The following is a 12,009-nucleotide window of genomic DNA, read 5'->3' on the forward strand; positions in this document are numbered from 1 at the left end:
GCCGCGTCCGCCACCACTGCTGCTTGCACCTGGTGCGCTTTTCTTACCCTTCATCAACTGTTCCAGAGCCTGAGTCATGAGCATGAGCTGATCGTCCTTGCTGCCAGACTGACGACGCCGGCCTCTCTGATTTTCCTCGAAGGCAGCCAGACGTCCGACAGCCTCAGCCACGGACATCGTCGAGAGATCGCCCCACTGCTCGATGGTGTTGATGATGTCGCCGAACCGCGCAGGAACGGCATTGAACAGGGTTTCGACCACCGTCTCATCGGTGATCTTCTCGCCGAGGGACCGGATCTCCCCGACAAGAGTCATCATCTTCTGCGCAAACGCCGATACGGACTCGCCTTCGCCCATTTCCATCCGATCCAACTGCCTCTTGAGCTGCTTGATCCGCGCCTTCTTGACGCGATCCTCGCCGACGCGCATGTGCCGGATCGCTTCCCAGGCTTCGTGGGCCGTCTGACAGTCGCCCACAGCCATCATCACCGGGTCGGGTACGGACTGTGACAGAGCAGCGAACGCCTCATCGTCCTTGACCTGATCGAATTCGGCCGTGCCCTCCAACGCCGGCCACACACCGAACGGACGGAGGAGCACCTTCATCTTCATCGCCCACAGACCATAGTTAGAGTCCGTGAGCATGGGATACTGGATCGGGACACCACCAGACCTCGCCGGCGTGCGCTGCACGACCGCCATGCCTTCGTCGCCGGCTCTCTTCGGGGGCGGCGTGTACTTTTCACCGCCTCCGCTGGTGTCGTCCTTCTTCGGCGAAGTACTCATCGCCGATCACCGCCGCCACAACTCCAATCTCCGCCGCCATGCTCCGCCTCCGTGAAACCTGGCTCTGGTGCCAAATGTCAGAGGAAATCCCAGAACACACACACGCACGCGAGGTGGATTCAGACTCTTCTCTGAAGAAACACGGACGAACCGAACGAAAGTTCAGAGAGGAGACAGAGTCATTTGGCGACGCGCACACTGCGACGTCTTTTCTGTTTCACTTTTATTCAGATAAGCAACAGTACATCCGAAAACCATGCCCACGATGCACTTCATCCGCGCCATCCCACGGTGGCAATCGTGGCCAAGTCCTCGCACGTTTACAGGAAACAAACTAACTGAAAACTATCCTATGACCAGGACCAAGCCACAACGTGAACTCAAAGCACGTTTCTGACTTTATTACATAAGTTTAAACTGAAACTAAATAGACATCTTCAGGTCTGTCAGGTTTAACATAACATGGATGCCTGGCTCTGGCGGTAGCGCAGCTCCATCATGAGCTCATTCGCCGGAGCACCCACCGGCCTCTGGACCTCGTCCTTCGGCTTGCAGCTCAGCCACCGCTTGAGTAGGCCGTGCAGTGTGGGCAGATCGGGTCGCCATGGCATAGGATCTCCACCTGCATTCGCACAAGTGTATACACAAGTTTTCAGACAAAAGAGCAGGCTCGCATACTTTCTCAGCACGCTCGGTAACAGGAAGAGATATGATTTAGTGATGTATTCTTTGGGAGGTTTGCAATAGAAAAATGGTGCAAATAAATCCTACTATGTCACCAACCAAATCTACAAATGCAGCACGGTAGTTCCTTTTAATGGAAATTGGTGGGGACCGGCCCCTTCAAAAAAGTAGCAAACTCTAGATTTATCGATAATGTAATGCTTGGAAGCAAGCTCCTTGATAGGAGGGCACAGACTTGAGTAGGGTTTGTGGAGTGACAACAATTTAAAATGGAAGTACAATGACATCTAGAAGACTCACCTTATCTTCACTTGCTAGCTCAAGTTTTTTTTTTTTTGAATTTTTCAGACTGCTTACCACATGTTTCACGTGGTTGAGAGGCCTCTATCATTGTTGACAAGAAACTTCAAGACTAAAGGCGATCTCACTTAATCCAGTAGAAATTCTTTTACAGCTAAGGAGGAAATTTAGGTTCTACCCTGCAAAACAGTTCTCATTTCGATGTGAGGAAGCAAAAGACACGATCTATCGGAATCAGCATAAATACTGAATATGCTGCAAGAGGTCTTACTGGTTCGACGAAGTGACTAATGAAAACCAGACTTGGGTAGTTATTCGCTCATGCGAGTCTGCTTCTAGGCTTTCCCTTGGACTATCCTCCGTAGTAGTATCAGTTTTTGAACCTTTCCTTGAGAGAAGAATTTGATTTTTCTGATTTCTTCGTGCCTGCCACGACTAAACTTCATAAGGGCTTCTCAAGCTCTTCCTTGTCAATCCTCTCGTGATTCTATCCATCTTCATAAGGGCAGACCGGCTCGTCATGGCATAAGATCTCCATCCAGCCTCCACCGAGATCTCCTCGGCCATATCTTCCTCCTGCTATCGTGCATCGCAGATCGAGTCCAGGCGTCCGCCATCAGCAAGCACTGGCGCCGGGTAGCCTTGCAGAACCTGTCCCCGCTGCCATGGCTCCTCAAGCCCTCCACCGCCCGAACCAACAGCTACAGGATCTTCGGCAGCTCCGTTGATCTGCGCTCGGCCCTCTCTGACGAGGTCGTGGGGCCTGTTTCTGTTGCTCCGCTCCGGGAGGGTGGGTCGTGGTATCATCCCATCACTGGCGCGGTAATGCCATGATCAACCTCCGTACCAGCTAGCGCATCGCCCTCCCAGATGGCGTGTGCATCCCCATCAACTCCGACGACATCAGGTGCCCTATGATGATTTGCGCAGCCGCCATGTCCGCTGCCCCATCTTCTGGTGCTTGCGTAGTCGCTGCCATAACGTCCAACCAGACAAACATGGCCTTCTGCCGCCGGGGCATGGAGTGCTGGACGTCGCTGCCGGCAGAGATGACGGGCCCGCCCAACACCCAAGACCTGACTTACCACCACGGATGGTTCTAGGCCGTCGACTCAGATCATGACCTCTAGTGCTACAAGGCCGAACTTTCGACATCTATGCTTACCATTGTACATCTTGCCTACAAGATCTGTGCTCCCCGGACGAACATGGCACACGGATGGATCGTATCCCACTACCTCCTGCCCTCCGCCTCTGGCGCCGATCTGCTGATGGTGAGGAGATTCATCTCGCCGTTGAGAGGCCGCACGTCGCGGTTCCAACTCTTCAGGCTACATAAGCAACAGGAGGGCCGGCCGGTTTCCTGGTGCTGGCGCGTCTACCAGCTGGTCGGGCAGGTGCTCTTTGACGGCCGGGCCTGCTCAAAGGCCTCCGACATGGGACACGCTAGCAGCCCGGGCTACATCTACTTCCTCGACGACGTCTACCCTGGTGGTCCGCACAGTATCCTCCAGCATAACGAGTATCCCTGCGCCGACGCCGGCGGGTGGCGTTACTCAATCCCCAGTGAAATCGAGCGTTGTCTGCCATGGTCTCCCCCTTCGGACACCTCGCCGTGCGTTTGGTACCACCACTAATTGAGCTATACCCAGCAGGTTCAGTTTGAGGCATCATACAGATATCTATCAGTTTAATTAGAGTCTTTGTTGTTTGTGTTATCTCCTCGTCAGTGTTTCTTTTCTGTTGTACTCTTTGATTTGGTTGTTGTTGTAATATGTGAACCTGAAAGTTCCATATCCAGTTTGCTGTATGTGCGCTAAATTTGAAGTCTGTTTTCGAACTCATTTCATCTATATGGATACTTGTATCAGCCCTTAGTTGGAAACAAATTATTCCAGGTAGCATGGATACTTGTATCAGCCTTCAAACAAGGAAACAAGCAATCATGTTAGCTAGCGGCACATATAGTTGAGGGACGGAGTACCTGAGTCGAGATCGCATGAAAAAAAGAAGAATAAAGGTGGCTGGAATTCTAACCTTTTGCTTCACAAAACAAAAATGTATATACTTTTTTTTAGCAAGCGTGTGTGTTTGAGACAGTGTTATTAGACAAGATAACAATGTACTAGCAGGCAGTCGGCACGAAGAGCTCAGATAGCTGTTACAACTTATGCAAGATTTATACAGTAGTAGAATCCACAGAAGTGTAATTTTAAGCTAGTATACTCTCACTAATAACGAGAAGGAACTATTTTTTATTCAGATGCGTACAGAGATACATGTACTCTTATTCTTCTCAAAAATGTTAACTGCACTTTTCTGCTATATAAGGGTCGTAAGTATACTCTTATTCTTCACAAAATTGTGAAGTGCACTTTCAGTTATATAATGGTCCAAATAAACTAATTGTTTCTGCAGCTATTAATAAATGGTGTGTGTGAACAACATATTTTACTGAAAGGTACAATTTTTAAAATGCAATAACACAATGGAAATGTATATGAACTCCTATCACTTTAAGGTCGAACTAATTAAGGTCAAGCTACATATGTGTTGACATGTTTGCTCGGAATTGCATATATCCTTCACAATAGTTCTATACGGATTGTTGTCTTCATTTTGACCAGTTTTTGCTCTACAGTCTACACATCCCTACTGCCAAGTTCTTAAGCTGCAGCTGGACGTCATCGGAGTTGGAGGCCATTGTCAGCAGCGTAGCATTGGTGAAGGTAAAACCTAAAGAGACAACCACAGGAGCATGGGAGTGTGCGGTGTGGTCCGTCGCCTGTCAGTCGGATGCAGTACTAAAACTGTTGGCGGAAACCGCTTCAACTTTGATGTGGGGCTTTGGTATGTGGTCACTGAGGCCATCTGCCAACTCATCCAATGACTCTCTAGCACGTGCAATGGGAGGTTGAGGGGCCACAAAATTTTGTGTCGGCCCAATTATTACTGAGATAAAACAAGCGGGAGGACTTGTAGCATGAGCCATTTTGAGGCAGCCAGGGAACTATAAAGGTTGTTCTATTGTTACACATGAATAGAGGGCTTTCAATCAGGTATACTTACTTGCTTTAGTATCTGTAAAACCCTAAAATGGCATTTGGCATGAGTATGGCGTTTTGGATATCGGCCTCCATGGAGGCCAATTTTGGAAAAAATCAAAATTCAAACAAGGATGTGAGGTGTATGTGTAAATTTTATGATGAAATAACTTTAAATGCAATCCGTACAAAAAAGACAAATTCATGGTCTGGGAGGATGACCAGTATCATGTGTTAAAAAGCCCTAGATTTGTTTTTTCTATTGCACAGCCCTCATTTCAACGTATTTCGTCTTGAAAATTTACACATTTGTGCATTATACTTTCATGTATGTCTATATTTTTTCAGAATTTTTTGAACAGTAAAAATATGAATTTTCATTAGTTTTGAATTTTACATTTGGAGGCCTCCATGGAGTTCGGCCTCCAATAGCAATATCTGCTTTGACATCCACTATAAGTACTATTAGTGATAAGAAGGCCTAAATAGGGTGGCAGCACGACTTGTTGAGGCTCACATGTTATTAACGCTAGATTCCTTTTGTTTGCAGACAACTAGGATACATGACAGTCATGGTAAGAGTACAGAAAACAAGTGGGGTATTAGCAGAAGAAGCTCATACAGTGGGATGCACCCGATTCGTTTAGGTCATCTCACCAAACTTTGCCTGGAAAATCAACTTCAAATCCACACATAGTGCGACGAAAAACAGTTGGATTCAATGGCTAGCTTACTCGATCTTCCTAGCTTGCTGCAGAATTAGACCTATCTATGAGTGAATAAACTTTTTTTTTTCAGTTGCTAGCTTACTCGATCTTCCTAGCTTGCAGCAGAATTAGACCTATCTATGAGTGAATAAGTTGCTCCTAAACTGAGACTAACATCAGTTACCCCCTTCCAACAGATCTAACAGTGTTCGAAAACTAAAGAAAGTGTATCTATGATCGAGAGATAGGAAGGGAAACAGGAGGCGTACTGTTTTGGGGTTTCCCGTCGGCGGTGGATCCTGCATGGCTGGATGCCTGAGATGGGGACGAGGGCGAAGCTTTACCAGCCTTTCTGCGGTGTAGTCGTCCGACGAGACCGTGCTGGCGTAGGCGCCGACGATCGATGACATCGAGGCCGACTGGACGATGCTACAGTTAGAGCCATGGAGGAAGCACGCGGTTCCATTTTGAGCCAAATTGGTTGGGCCAGGAAGATAAATGGGTTATGGGCCTACTAATGCAAGCAACAGGCACTATGGATGATACTCTTTTTTTTTAACTATTTCGAAAAACAAGGTACATGTCTTTTATCATGGATTTAAAGAAAAAAGAGAACTGACCAGTTGGAAAAACAATATTGTACAACAGATAACCTTGGTATTTTAACAATTACTTACCTGAGTTTCTCTTCAGGAGTGATCCCAAGAGCAACGTCACATACTGGGCAGGATACAATCTCCTCTTCATCTATTTTCTTCATAATACACTCCCGGCAAACTGCATACACGAAGATGGTTATAATACAGGCAGGCATGCAAGTATCATACAGAGATTTGTAAGAACCAAATTTATAATCGCACACATGTCACCTCACATCCGACAGTTCCTATGTATAGGCTATACGGTTCGTCTGTCGTCGTAAACCAGCAGCAAAACACTCTCTCCTCAAAAGTGACCATGCTTCAGCCGCTCCGCATCTCCCTAGCCCCCGGTTCTGCTTTGATCCTGAGCTCCAAACCAAATTCTCCTCACAGACTAGTGGCCGATCTCTGCAAAACGAGATGGATGCCGGCAGTAGTAGTAGGAGTACGTCTACAAGGAAGAGGAAATCAGCCGCAATCGAGGTTAAGGGCTAACCAGCTCCGGTGCCGGCGGCAGCGGTTGAACACCACGGAGGCGGAGAGGGTGAAGACTGACGCGATCTCGACGTCATCCACAACACCCCCCCCCCCCCCCCCCAACCACTCGGACGACATGCTCCCGAAAGATAATCTCGCTCCTCCCTATCAAGCAAGGCAGTCGCACTCAGATCCTCATGAAAAGGCGCCTCTTTATATTGTGACTTTACTATGATTCAAATAAAATCAAAAACACCTTTGGGCCTTAGAAAAACTAACAACATTTCCCTTTTTGAAATGGTGTGTGTGTGGTGGTGGTGGGGGGGGGGGGGGGGTCAACCATCTCAATATTGTTTCAGCAAGAGACCAATGTCTTAAGATAACCTGGAGAACTAACATTAATCCCAATAATTATACCGTAATCAACAGTAAAATACATTTAGGGTCTAGTTGCAATTTCAACTTTTTTTGCGGCAACGCTTTCAAAAAGTAATAAAAAAATCCTTGCGCCTTCATCGCCCCTTTCAGATGAAAAGATCAAAAGAAAAAAGCATCATGTGTGAATTGACCGGCAACATCCGCCATACCTAGGGGCTGCTACCTTAGCATCCTATTCGTGAGCAGAGACGGGCACCGCGATGTTTGATGTCAACTGGAAGCCTTTGGTGGGCCCTTGCACGATCAATGATGGATGTTGCCACTGTAAACGTGGGCCTCCACGTGCAGTCGTTGCCCGCGCACTACACAACTAAAATGTGAGCCCCAATCACCATGTGCAACACTGGTCCAATTTGATAGTATCTTGGGAAGCAATCAGAGAATGTTTCTACGAATATAATTGTTGCAATTACCGGTATTTCTACAATTAATTGCAATTAATGATTTTTCATTGATTTCTAAGAATAATTGCAATTAATGCAATCAATGTTGTTTCCAAATTATGGTGGTGTGATAGATACATCATTGGAGCAACGTTGGATGTTGGATGTAGATGGTTGAATGGCCGGGATCGTCTGGATTCACCAAACTCATGATTTTAGAAGAAGCAGTAGATTTACTCGTTGATTCTAAGTAGATTAAGTTTTTCTTAAGCATCAATCGGTTTAGATTAATTCAAATTTAGTTTATTGAAAAAGTGTGACCTGCACTTTTCAAGAAAATTGTAACTGAACAAAAAAAGTGTAAGTTGCACTTTCACTAAGTTGTTGCATGGCCACCTCTACGGGCGCGCCCTGCACATATGCTACTCAGTGGATGCCTTTGTAAGGGCCCGACCCGGCTCCAATCCCCAAGTGGGCCTCTCATCGTCGGAGCTCGATATCCCGGACATTCACTTGGTCGAGGAAGAGGAATTCATTCAGAAATTCGTGCGTGGTGTCTGGCTCTTCGTTGTTCACATGCGTTCACGTCCAACAACGGCCTCGCTCGGGCTGCGGCACGGGGTTTGTTTGGAGTAGCTCCGGTGCAAGTGGCTACCGGAGCAGAAACACATCAAAAGGCTTGCCGCAAGCTGGAATCATGCTGGTGGAGAATCATGGAACAAGCCGTGCTTTCCGAGATCCACGAGACGCAAAGACAGACAACATCTATCGAGGACATTGATCTAGGGATCGTCACTTTGTTCCATGACGCAGCTCCCCCGGTACCGCATGAAGAATAGTGGATCATGAAGAAGGTGTTCTTCGAGGATAAGGATTTTCCTTTCAAGAAGACAAAATGAGTTGCCTTTGTTTTTATTAACAACAACGAAATTATCTTGCTGCAATCGATCCCGACTAGTGCTTCTCCAACTCCGAGGATTTCTTACAAATATAGTCCATCTCCTCAGCCAACATCGATTCGTGGAGAGGAGATTTCGTTCAAGAACAGAAAGCCAATGTGCTTGAAGTAATCGACATTAGCGATGATGATAGTGTCGTCCCAGTCCCACCTACCCAGATCTTAGGGACTATTCTCAAGAAGAAGTGGCCACGGGAGGAAAACGCGGTCGTGGTTGTGGTCCTGCTCATGGTAGTGGATGTGGACGCTGACGCCGACCAAGCTCTGCAAGTAAGTTGGCCCATGCTACTTCGTCTCACAAGGAAACCGGTGTTGGCTAATAGCACCCTCTTTCCCAATGCATAACAAGTGCATGTTCACAACGCCACCACCTTTTCCAGTGGCCGATGGGCATGTCCTGGTTCAAAGTAGTTCGGAGGATGAAAGTTATGGATATTTGGAATTGGACGAATTCACACGCAATCAATAGGCTTGGGAATTCGCAAGAGAACAACGACGACTGTTCTTGGATCTGGACACCACCGACCAAGAGATAGACGGGACGCCAGACGAGAATAGAGGACACCAAAACCAAGGATGGCGGTGCGCAGCAGCACAGGAAGACCACGGGAAGTGTGTTCTGTCAGGCACAAAAGGGAGGACAAAACAAAACCGTGGAGGCAGCGGGAGCAGCATAGAGAGAGTGAACTCACATATGTGGCCGCACTGGACGAAGGCGCAGGCCTCCCGGAAGTAGCCTTTGCAAAGCGGTCACCCATATCGTTGTGCGGTCTAGCCACTGCCAATTTACACCTGCGCGAACTAGCATACATCATCCGCCATGACCCAGGGGCCACTACCCCAACGTCCTTTTCATGAGTTGAGACGGGCACCACCATGTTTGATGCGGACTAGAAGACATCGATGCACCCTTACCCCATCAAAGATAAACATTGCGGGTGCCGAGAAAGGCCTATACGTGCAACCGCTGCGCATGCACTAGACAACAACCACCTGCGCGCCCTTGGCCAACGCATGACCATCATGCAAACACCAGCACACTGCAGTCCAAAACACAACAATTGTAGGACCTTGGCGGCACTATCTGCCCAGATGGCCCAAGCGAGAAGCGCACAAATCTGTCGTCATGTTCTTTTGTTGATTCAAAGTAGATTTGAGCTTTTCTTAAGAACCAATCAATTTTAGTTTACTAAATAAGTGTAGTCTGCACTTTTCTTTAAAAATGTAACTAAATAAAAAAGTGTAAGTTGCACTTTGACTGAACTAATGTTGCACTTTCCTGAATTGAATGAGACTTCAGAAAGTATCGTCGACTAAGGCATATATGGAGAAGAGACCATCAGAATGACCTGTGGAGTGTGGAGCCAGCTGTTCAGCTCGCTTAGTGTGCAGCTTTGACGGCCACGCACTGGCATAGACCATTACCTGCCAAAACCACTAGACACCACCATGGAACAAACCGAAGGCATCTCACCTAGAATATCTTTTGAACAAATCACGGCTACTGCACATCCTTGCACAGTGGGTAAAGAAATAAAATTACCACAAGAAAGAAACAGAGGAACTATAAACCAAAAATGCCTACATAAACTTTTCAGATTCTTTGTCTAGTAGGTCTACGGCTAAGCTAACCTCTTTTTTCGCCCCTTCTCCCTTTGCATGGTCCAACAAAAATGTGAAAGATATGCAGATATAGAGTCCTAGGTAGGCTGGCTGATCGATGGACAACTGAATGACGAGCAGGAGTGGATGACAAAGAGCAGAGCAGGTAGGTGCTTCAATGGCAGGGGAGGGAGGCTGTCTTCACCGTGCAGCAAGGGAGCCTGGAAGCCTGGCACCGGCGGTAGCGCAGCTCCATCACGAACTCATTCACCGGAGCACCCACCGGTCTATGGACCTCGCCCTTTGGCTTGCAGCTCAGCCACCGCTTGAGTAGGACATGCAGCGAGGGCAGACCGGCTTGTCATGGCATAAGATCTCCATCCAGCCTCCACCGAGATCTCCTCGGCCATATCTTCCTCCTGCTGTCGTGCATCACAGATCGAGTGCAGGCGTCCGTCATCAGCAAGCACTGGCGCCAGGTAGCCTTGCAGAACCTGTCCCCTCTGCCATGGCACCTCAAGCCCTTCACTGCCCGGACCGACAGCTATAGGATATTCGGCGGCTCCGCTGATCCGCGCTCGGCCCTCCCTGACGAGGCTGCGGGGCCTGTTTATGTTGCTCCGCTCTGGGAGGGTGGGTCGTGGTATCATCCCATCACTAGCGCGGTCATGCCATGCTCAACCTCCGCACCGGCGAGCGCATCACCCTCCAGGATGGCGTGTGCATCCTCATCAACTCGGACGACATCAGGTGCACCATGATGATTTGCGCAGCCGCCATGTCCGCTGCCCCATCTTCTGGTGCCTGTGTGGTCGCTGCCATAACGTCCAACAAGACAAACATGGCCTTCTGCCGCACGGGCATGGAGTGTTGGACGTCGCTGCCGGCAGAGATGACGGCCCCGCCCAACGCCCAAGACCTGACTTACTACCACGATGGTTCTGGGCGTCGACTCAGATGATGACCTCTACTACGACAAGGCGAACTTTCGACATCTACGCATACCATTGTACATCTTGCCCACGAGATCTGTCGTGCTCCCCAGACGAATATGGCACACGGGGGGATTTATCCAACTACCTCCAGCCCTCCGCCTCTGGCGCCGATCTGCTGATGGTGAGGAGATTCATCTCGCCATTGAGAGGCCACACGTCGCGGTTCCAGCTCTTCAGGCTACAGAAGCAACAGGAGGGCCGGCCGGCTTCCTAGTCCTGGCGCGTCTACCAGATGGCCGAGGAGGTGCTCTTCGACGGCCGGGCCTGCTCCAACGCCTTTGACACGGGACACGCTGGCAGCCCGGGCTACATCTACTTCCTCGACGACGTCTACCTTGGTGGTCCGCACAGTGTCCTCCAGCAGAACGAGTATCCCTGTGCCGACACCGGCGGGTGGTGTTACTCAATCCCCAGTGCGATCGAGCGTTGCCTGCCATGGTCACCCCCCTCGGACACCTCGCCGTGCGTTTGGTACCACCACTAATTGACACTGGTAGAAAAAAGCCCTTTAGTCCCGGTTCGCAACAGCCTTTAGTCCCGGCTGTGCAACCGGGACTAAATATGCGCGACTAAAGACCCCCCCTTTAGTCGCGTCTCTTACGGACCGTGACTAAAGGCTTTAGTCCCGGTTCTTGTGGCTGACCGGGACTAAAGGCCCGTCCACGTGGGCGCCTGTGGTCCGTCGGGGCGGAGGACCTTTAGTCCCGGTTCTCGTGGCCAACCGGGACTAAAGGGCTCCTCCGCAGGTTTTGGGTTTTAGCCCCCCTAAACCTGGTTTCTTTTTAGTTTGGAGTGTTTTATTTCTTTTATATTATATTTTGTGTTTTATTTTAATTTTGATAAAGTTTCAGTACACATATTTTACGCTACTATATACATGCATATGAAATTTCAAACAAGAAGAATTCAAGAGGAATATATAATATATATTCAATCTCGGGTGACCATATACAACTTCGAACAAGTTTCCATACATAATTAGGATGGATGACCA

The 12,009-nt window shown here is 48.6% G+C and overlaps 2 pseudogenes; both read left to right on the top strand.

Moving 5' to 3' along the window:
* The first annotated feature begins 700 nt into the window (after positions 1–700).
* Positions 701–3,407, top strand: LOC109743828 (uncharacterized; annotated as a pseudogene).
* Positions 3,408–8,646: 5,239 nt separating this feature from the next.
* Positions 8,647–11,499, top strand: LOC109743827 (uncharacterized; annotated as a pseudogene).
* The last annotated feature ends 510 nt before the right edge of the window (positions 11,500–12,009 follow it).

The sequence above is a fragment of the Aegilops tauschii genome, chromosome 5 (genome assembly GCF_002575655.3).
Source record: "Aegilops tauschii subsp. strangulata cultivar AL8/78 chromosome 5, Aet v6.0, whole genome shotgun sequence".
NCBI classification, from domain to species: domain Eukaryota; kingdom Viridiplantae; phylum Streptophyta; class Magnoliopsida; order Poales; family Poaceae; genus Aegilops; species Aegilops tauschii.